The sequence below is a fragment of the Schistocerca gregaria genome, chromosome 1 (assembly GCF_023897955.1).
Source record: "Schistocerca gregaria isolate iqSchGreg1 chromosome 1, iqSchGreg1.2, whole genome shotgun sequence".
NCBI lineage: Eukaryota > Metazoa > Arthropoda > Insecta > Orthoptera > Acrididae > Schistocerca > Schistocerca gregaria.
In genome coordinates, this window is record NC_064920.1 from 598,165,568 (window position 1) to 598,172,790 (window position 7,223).

Here is a 7,223-nt window from a genome sequence, read left to right on the forward strand (position 1 = left end):
AATCAAGGCCTTTTCCCGATTCTTAGAATAGTCACGTTGTATGCAGCCTGGTGTGAGTTGCAGTACGGTAGGTTTCTGCTCGGCTTTCCCACTGCCGAACTGTTGCAACGAGTTGACAGGTAGGTGCAGGTAATGGACGAACGTAACCGCGCCACCACGGCATCTCATGCAGATTGTTTGAGTCACGGCACTCAGACAAGTAGAAAGCATCAACACTCTCCCCTTCTCGTCGAATTCGTAGTATTCTACATGCAGTATTGTGGCATATTTGGGAATACAAAGTAATTTGTTTCAGAATGCTTCAGATGAAAAGGCTCAGTATATTCCTTCAAAACACCCAAGCCTTGTAGCCAATATACTGTTTTAGCAGTGACTTAATGGACGCGTTCGAAATACTTAAACAAGCTGCAGTGTTCGGAGCTTGCAGTATACATTCATTGCTGTCAAATGGTTCAAAATGGCTCTGAGCACTATGGGACTTAACATCTGAGGTCACCAGTCCCCTAGAACTTAAACTACTTAAACCTAACTAACCTAAGACCATCACACACATCCATGCCCGAGGCAGGATTCGAACCAGCGACCGTAGCGGTCACACGTTTCCAGACTGAAGGGCCAAGAACCGCTAGGCACATTGCTGACATTTAAATTGATAGCTAATACTATCACTATGTGTTTATCAGATTTGGTATTAAGTGTGGCAATGGCATGAGTGATAGCAATGAACTGGCTATAGAGCAGAAGGTAGAGATGATACAACGATACAGTTAATGCATTTTAAAGTTCCATATACTGCTGCACATGTTACACATTATCGATAGTTGAAAAATGATTTTTCCAGTTGCATTCCCATAGTGAACACGTCAAAACAAGAAGCTAAGTTCCCATCGCGCTCTTCAGTGCTGCCATTACATTTTTAGTTAATCTCTCACCCAGAATAAAGTCCCAAGCGACAGGATAAAAGCCCAGGCGACTCCTGTACATAAGAAGAGTAAAAGTACGGGCGTACAAAATTACAAACCAATAACCCTAACTTCAGTTGTGCAGATTCCTTGAACATATTCTCAGTCCGAATATAATAAATTTTCTTGACACTGAGAAGTTCACGAATCAGCATGATTTTAGAAAGCATCGCTTGTGCCAAACTGAGCTTGTTCCTTTGTCACATTCTCGCATAATGTCGTGTGAGCAATAGATGAAAAGCAACAGCCAAATACCACATTTCAAGTGTTCTGGAAAGCTTTTGAAAAGGTCTCCCATTGCAGGCTGTTGAAGTACGAGCATATGGAATAAATTCACAGATATGTGAGTGATTCAAAGACTTCTTAAGTAATGGAACCCAGTATGTTGTTCTCGATGGTGAGTCTTCATCAGAGACAAGGGTATCGCCGCGAATGCCCCAGGAAAGTGTGATGTGACCGCTGTTTTTCTCTAAGTACGTACGTGATGGGCAGTAATCTGCGATTGTATCCTGATGGTGCTGTGGTGTAAGGTTAGATGACGAGTCAAGTGAGAATAGGAAGATGCAAGATGACAGATAAAAATTCTAGTTTGTGTGGTGAATGACAGCTAGTTCTAAACGTGGAAAAATGTAAGTTGACGCTGATGAATAGGAAAAACAAACCTATAATGTTTGGCTACAACATTAGTGGTATACTACTTGACACAATCACGACGTTTAAATATCAGTGTGTAGTGTTGAAAAGGCGACATGAAATGGTATGAGCATGTGAGAACTGCGATAGAGAAGGCGAATGGTTGATTTCAGTTCACTGGGAGAATTTTGGGAAAGTGTGATTCATCTGTAAAGGAGACCGCACATTCGATACTGGTGGCAACCTATTCTATACTCGAGTGTTTGGGGTCTGTACCATGTCGGTGGTTCAAATGGCTCTGAGCACTATGGGATTTAACATCTGAGGTCATCAGTCCCCTAGAACTTAGAACTACTGAAACCTAACTAACCTAAGGACGTCACACACATCCATGGCCGAGGCAGGATTCTAACCTGCGACCGTAGCGGTCGCGCGGTTCCAGACTGAAGAGCCTAGAACCGCTTGGCCACTGCAGCCGGCCAGTACCAGGTCGGATTGAAGGAGGACATCGAAGCAGTTCAGAGGTTGGATTTGTTACCGGCTGGTTAGAACAACATTTAAAGTGTTACGGAGATGCTTCGGGAACTCAAATAAGAATGCCTGGAGGGAAGAAGACGCTCCTTTCGAGGAAAACTATTGACAAAGTTTACAGAACCAAAATTTGAAGCAGACTGCTGAATCATGCTACTGCCAACAAGATACATTGCGCTTAAGGGTGACGAAGATAAGCTATGATAAACTGGTGTTCATATGGAGGCATATAGATATTAGTTTTCTCTTGTTCTATTTGCAAGTGGAACGTAAAGAAAATGACTAGTAGTGATACAGGGAATCCTCCGCCACGCACGATATGGTGGCTTGCGGAGTATCTATGTACATATGGACGTAGACATATTTACACATTTCTATCCACTGACAGTCAAATTATAAAGGACGACAAACAGTAGTGCACTGGAATCATATACCTGTAACGTGGAAACTGAAACTGCTGTTCTCCTGTTTCATTGACTAGTCTATCTGTTGCTTTCTGTTCCATATCTGTGCAGGCATTGGGTGTAGAAGAAAATCGAACAACTGTGTCTCCTGCTCCATTATAATATATACCGCTGATTTCGGCTCCAGTATATCACGGAGCGATCGCATTGTGGGGAAAAACTAAGTATTTCTGGGAACGTATGCTCAATGAATAAAAATAATAATGATAATAATAATAATAAATGAGAGGGGTTAATAACTACATTCAGCAGTAGGAATCATTTTTTTTTTATTCTGCCTGCAGGTAGTGACAGATTTCTGAGGCGACTTCATAATGGTCCTTTCACTGCCACATACAGAAGATGACTGATGCCTATAGCATCCCTGGCATGTTTGGATGAGTGCTGGGGACAATCCACTGCAGTGCCAGGGAAAGTGGAACAACTATTTGGATTTGGTTATGGGACGGAGGGGGGGGGGAGGAGGGGGGAGGAAGATATCTGACAGCCATTTTCGGGTGATAAATCATGCTACATGGGTAATAAATGATAGGGCAGGTGTAGTTGAAAATGAGTGGTCATAGATTATAGGAACAAATTAGACCTGCACTCTTGGATACATCAGGCAACCATACACACTGCACCAGCTATCCTGGCCGATAGGGTAATGACCCATCCCCAATTTTTGAATTGCCCATGCTTATACTTCTCCCATTATGTCTAGAATGGAGGGAGAGGGTGAGGGAGAAGGGCGGAGTGAAGAGAGGAAATGGGTAAGTGACTTCGACCTTGATCTTAGGGGAAGTCTGACTACAACGCAGACTGCAAAAAACGGCTCTGACCACTATGGGACTTAACATCTATGGTCATCAGTCCCCTAGAAGTTAGAACTACTTAAACCTAACTAACCTAAGGACAGCACACAACACTCAGTCAACACGAGGCAGAGAAAATCCCTGACCCCGCCGGGAATCGAACCCGCGAACCCGGGCGAGGGAAGCGCGAACGCTACCGCACGACCACGAGCTGCGAACTGCAGACTGCACCAGAACATACTCTGCATCCACTGTATCAGCACAGAAACGACACTGTTGTTACTATCAAGGTGAGAAGAGAAAATGGATTCTTGAATCAGATACTGGAAAAGGTGACCAAATGCGAAAGGCATGTAAATGACGTCCGTGTTTAGACATGGTAGATGATCACGAGGTTTTATCTAAATCCTGTGCATCAAATGATTTTATCCTTCCGAATACATCTTTACTACTGCGACACGTTCAGCGTAGAGAGTACAAGTACACAGAAGAATTATCCGAAGCGAAAGACAGGCCAGACATGCTGTAGAAACAGCGACGCCATTTTTCTCGCGGCGTTTTAATTAGCGGAGAGTACGTGCTTTGCTAGTGCAAACAACAGACTTTAGCGACTAGACTGGCGTAATGAGGCGAGGAAGCCCTAACATTCGCACTGTGTAGCGGGTCTCGCCATCACCACCGTAACGTCGAGGCTGTGGGTCTGGTGAGTTTGAGTTTTAATGCGGGACATTTCAGGTTTGTGGACTGCGTCGGTGAAATGCGGGAACTGGGCTCTCGCCGTCTCGTTGCTCTCCAGGCTCACATGAATTATTCACACTCGTTGCGTTATTCATCGGCTCCTCTGTTCACAGAGTGAGCTATTATGTATGATGACGCCGATTTGCTGAACTTGTATACACGTAACTTTGTGACTCTTTCACGTACTCAGCTAAAGAGCCACTCATTTTGAATTGAAGCACTAATGCAGCATATAAAAAGGTTAAGAATGTAAGTGGGAAAGAAATTATGAATATCACTTGTAGAGTTACAGGTAGGAACGAAATAAATATATGAGTACATCTGTGCACGAAGGCTGTCTTATACAACACTGCCTAATAGTACACGGAAATTTTATTCGCAAAAAAAGGAAGATGGTTCATATGGCCCTGAGCACTGTGGGACTTAACATCTCAGGTCTTCAGTCCCCTAGAGCTCAGAACTACTTAAACCTAACTAACCTAAGGACATCACACACATCCATTTCCGAGGCAGGATTCGAACCTGCGACCGTAGCGGTCGCGGGGTTCCAGACTGAAGCGCCTAGACATTTAGTATTTCGTTCTTTAGTCTATCATCCTCTGTTTCAATACCATTTTGGTCACAGAGTGTCTGGACATTTTGTTTTGAACCACTTACTGCTTTGACATAAGACCTAAATTTGGAACTCACGGAATAGGAGCAGGTCACAGCAGGGGCTTATGCAGAATTTCCCTGGCCTATCTTGCTCTGAGTGGAACGCTAAGGAACTACTCTTTACAGGAGGTACGTCCATAGTCGGCACTGAATACTCGGAATCCCCAAAATAATAAATTATACTCCGTCACACGTTGGAATGAAATGAAATTTACGTGTGACTAGGGCCTCCATTCGCATAGAATAGCAGCGTACTGTAAATCCTTTCCGTTCACGCCGGTTTGTGACTTGCTTGTCGATAGGGATGAGACAGTGGCGAAGACAAAACCTAGTCCCCCAGCGGAATAATCTTCCTACCCAGGCCCTTTGCATAGCATTCTACACTTTAACTGCTCAGCTGTGGAGGAGGACGCGTTAGAATAAATGTCGGTATCTACACGAAGCGACTATTAAAGTTACATACTTTCCTCTTCTTTCAGTCTCTCTTATTGTGATGTGACTTAATCAGCTTCTCACTCCTGGTTTACTTGCCGGGATGATTCCTTTGAAAAGGCACGGCCGATTTCCTTCCCCATCCTTCACTAACCCGAGCTTCCGCTCCGTCTCTAATGACCTCGTTGTCGACGGGACGTGAAAGAACACTAACCTAACTTCTGGTTTACTATGAAAAATACTATTTTCTTATGCTAGTATTGCTGCTAGCACTAAAACTGACAACAGGTCAGATATGTGGGCTGCAACTTTCTGCGGCCATTCATACCTACAGTAGACTTTTCTGAAACTATTTCTTAAATTTCTGATAGACAGATTTTACCACTCACTTCTTATCCTTTAACATCATGCTATCTACCTTGCACTTTGCATCCATCTACTCTTCTTTACACGCAGCCCACACCAGGTGATACAATACCCAACGACCCTTTGGAAGCATGTAAATCTGACAACTCCTACGGCCGCTAACCTTGTCCGCTGCAGTTTCTCTGTTTTCAACTACTTTCAGCACCACATACTCCATATCTCGCAACAAGATTACTTTATCCAAGTTCTTTATCCAGAAATTCGTACGAATATCTGTCTTTCTGCTATGGCAGCCCAAGATTTTCGCCATAAGAAGTCGCCTTCGTTCTACCAAAGGGTTTTTCAAAGAGGACGGAGGAGTGGACAGAGTTTCAGGGCACTCTCTTGCCCCTGGGGTGGGGTGGTAATCTGCCCCTAAAAGTAGGGAGAATCCGCGATGTTCAAAGGCATGCGGATGCATCAGTCAATGGAAATCACTATGTTAAAGAAATATAAGGTTTATCCCTAGGACATGTTACCTGTAGCTGAAATTCTGTCATTATGATCTCTCCATTGGCAAAGACCCTGAGTATTCGGATCTCCGGGAGGGGACCGCCAAAGGCGAGCCAAAGCGTGGAAAGTCAGAAGCTTGAAGGTAGTAGGAAAGCTACAATTCTGACAAGGGAAGTGAAGGGCTCAATCTAGATGCATTAGTGGTACTCGGATGAAATGGGAGTAGTTAAGGATGTCTGGTATGACGAATACAGTGTAATATTAACAGCAGCAGAAAATGATATAATTGGCAATAGGAAAGTTCAGTCAGTGTCGTCTTCATCAGATTGGACAGCACACCAGAGCCGACAACGTTAGTTTAGATCCTCATGCCGACATCATAAGCAGAACACTAAGAGGCAGAGCAAGTGTATAAGACTGTCGAACGAGAGATTCACGTTGTAAAGCGCGATGAAAGTCTAATAATCATGAGTGACTGTAACTTGGTTGTAGAGGAAGGATTACAGGAGAATATGGGCTTCCCAGCAGGAATGAGAGAAAGAAAGCACGAGTGGCCTACCGGGACCATCCGACCGCCTTGTCACCCACGTCGGAGGATGCGGATAGGAGGGGCGTGGGGTCAGCACACCGCTCTCCCGGTCGTTATGATGGTATTCTTGACCGAAGCCGCTACTATTCGGTCGAGTAGCTGCTCAGTTCGCATCACGAGGCTGAGTGCACCCCGAAAAATGGCAACAGCACATGGCGGCCTGGATGGTCACCCATCCAAGTGCCGACCACGCCCGACAGCACTTAACTTCGGTGATCTCACGGGAACCGGTGTATCCACTGCGGCAAGGCCATTGCCGGAATGAGAGAAAAGAAAGACCAATTTACTTCTGCTGTAAATTTCGGATGCTAATAGCGAATCCTCTCATAAGAATCACAAGAGAGGAGGGGTACTTGGTAAAGACACGAAGACATGAAAAGGCTCCGGCTGGATTAGATCACGGCCAGACAGAGGATCCGGAATCAGATGTTGGATTGTTAGGCATACCCAGAAGCAAATGCAGACTCAACTCACAGTTAAGTAATGGCGAAGAGTAGACTGAAGTTTAAAATAATCCTGCAGAACAATCAATGGGCAAGAAAGTGAGTTACTTTAATACCAAGGAATG

The 7,223-nt window shown here is 44.5% G+C and overlaps 1 pseudogene; it reads right to left on the reverse strand.

Moving 5' to 3' along the window:
- Positions 1-6,795: 6,795 nt before the first annotated feature.
- Positions 6,796-6,913, reverse strand: LOC126288666 (5S ribosomal RNA; annotated as a pseudogene).
- Between the last annotated feature and the right edge of the window lie 310 nt (positions 6,914-7,223).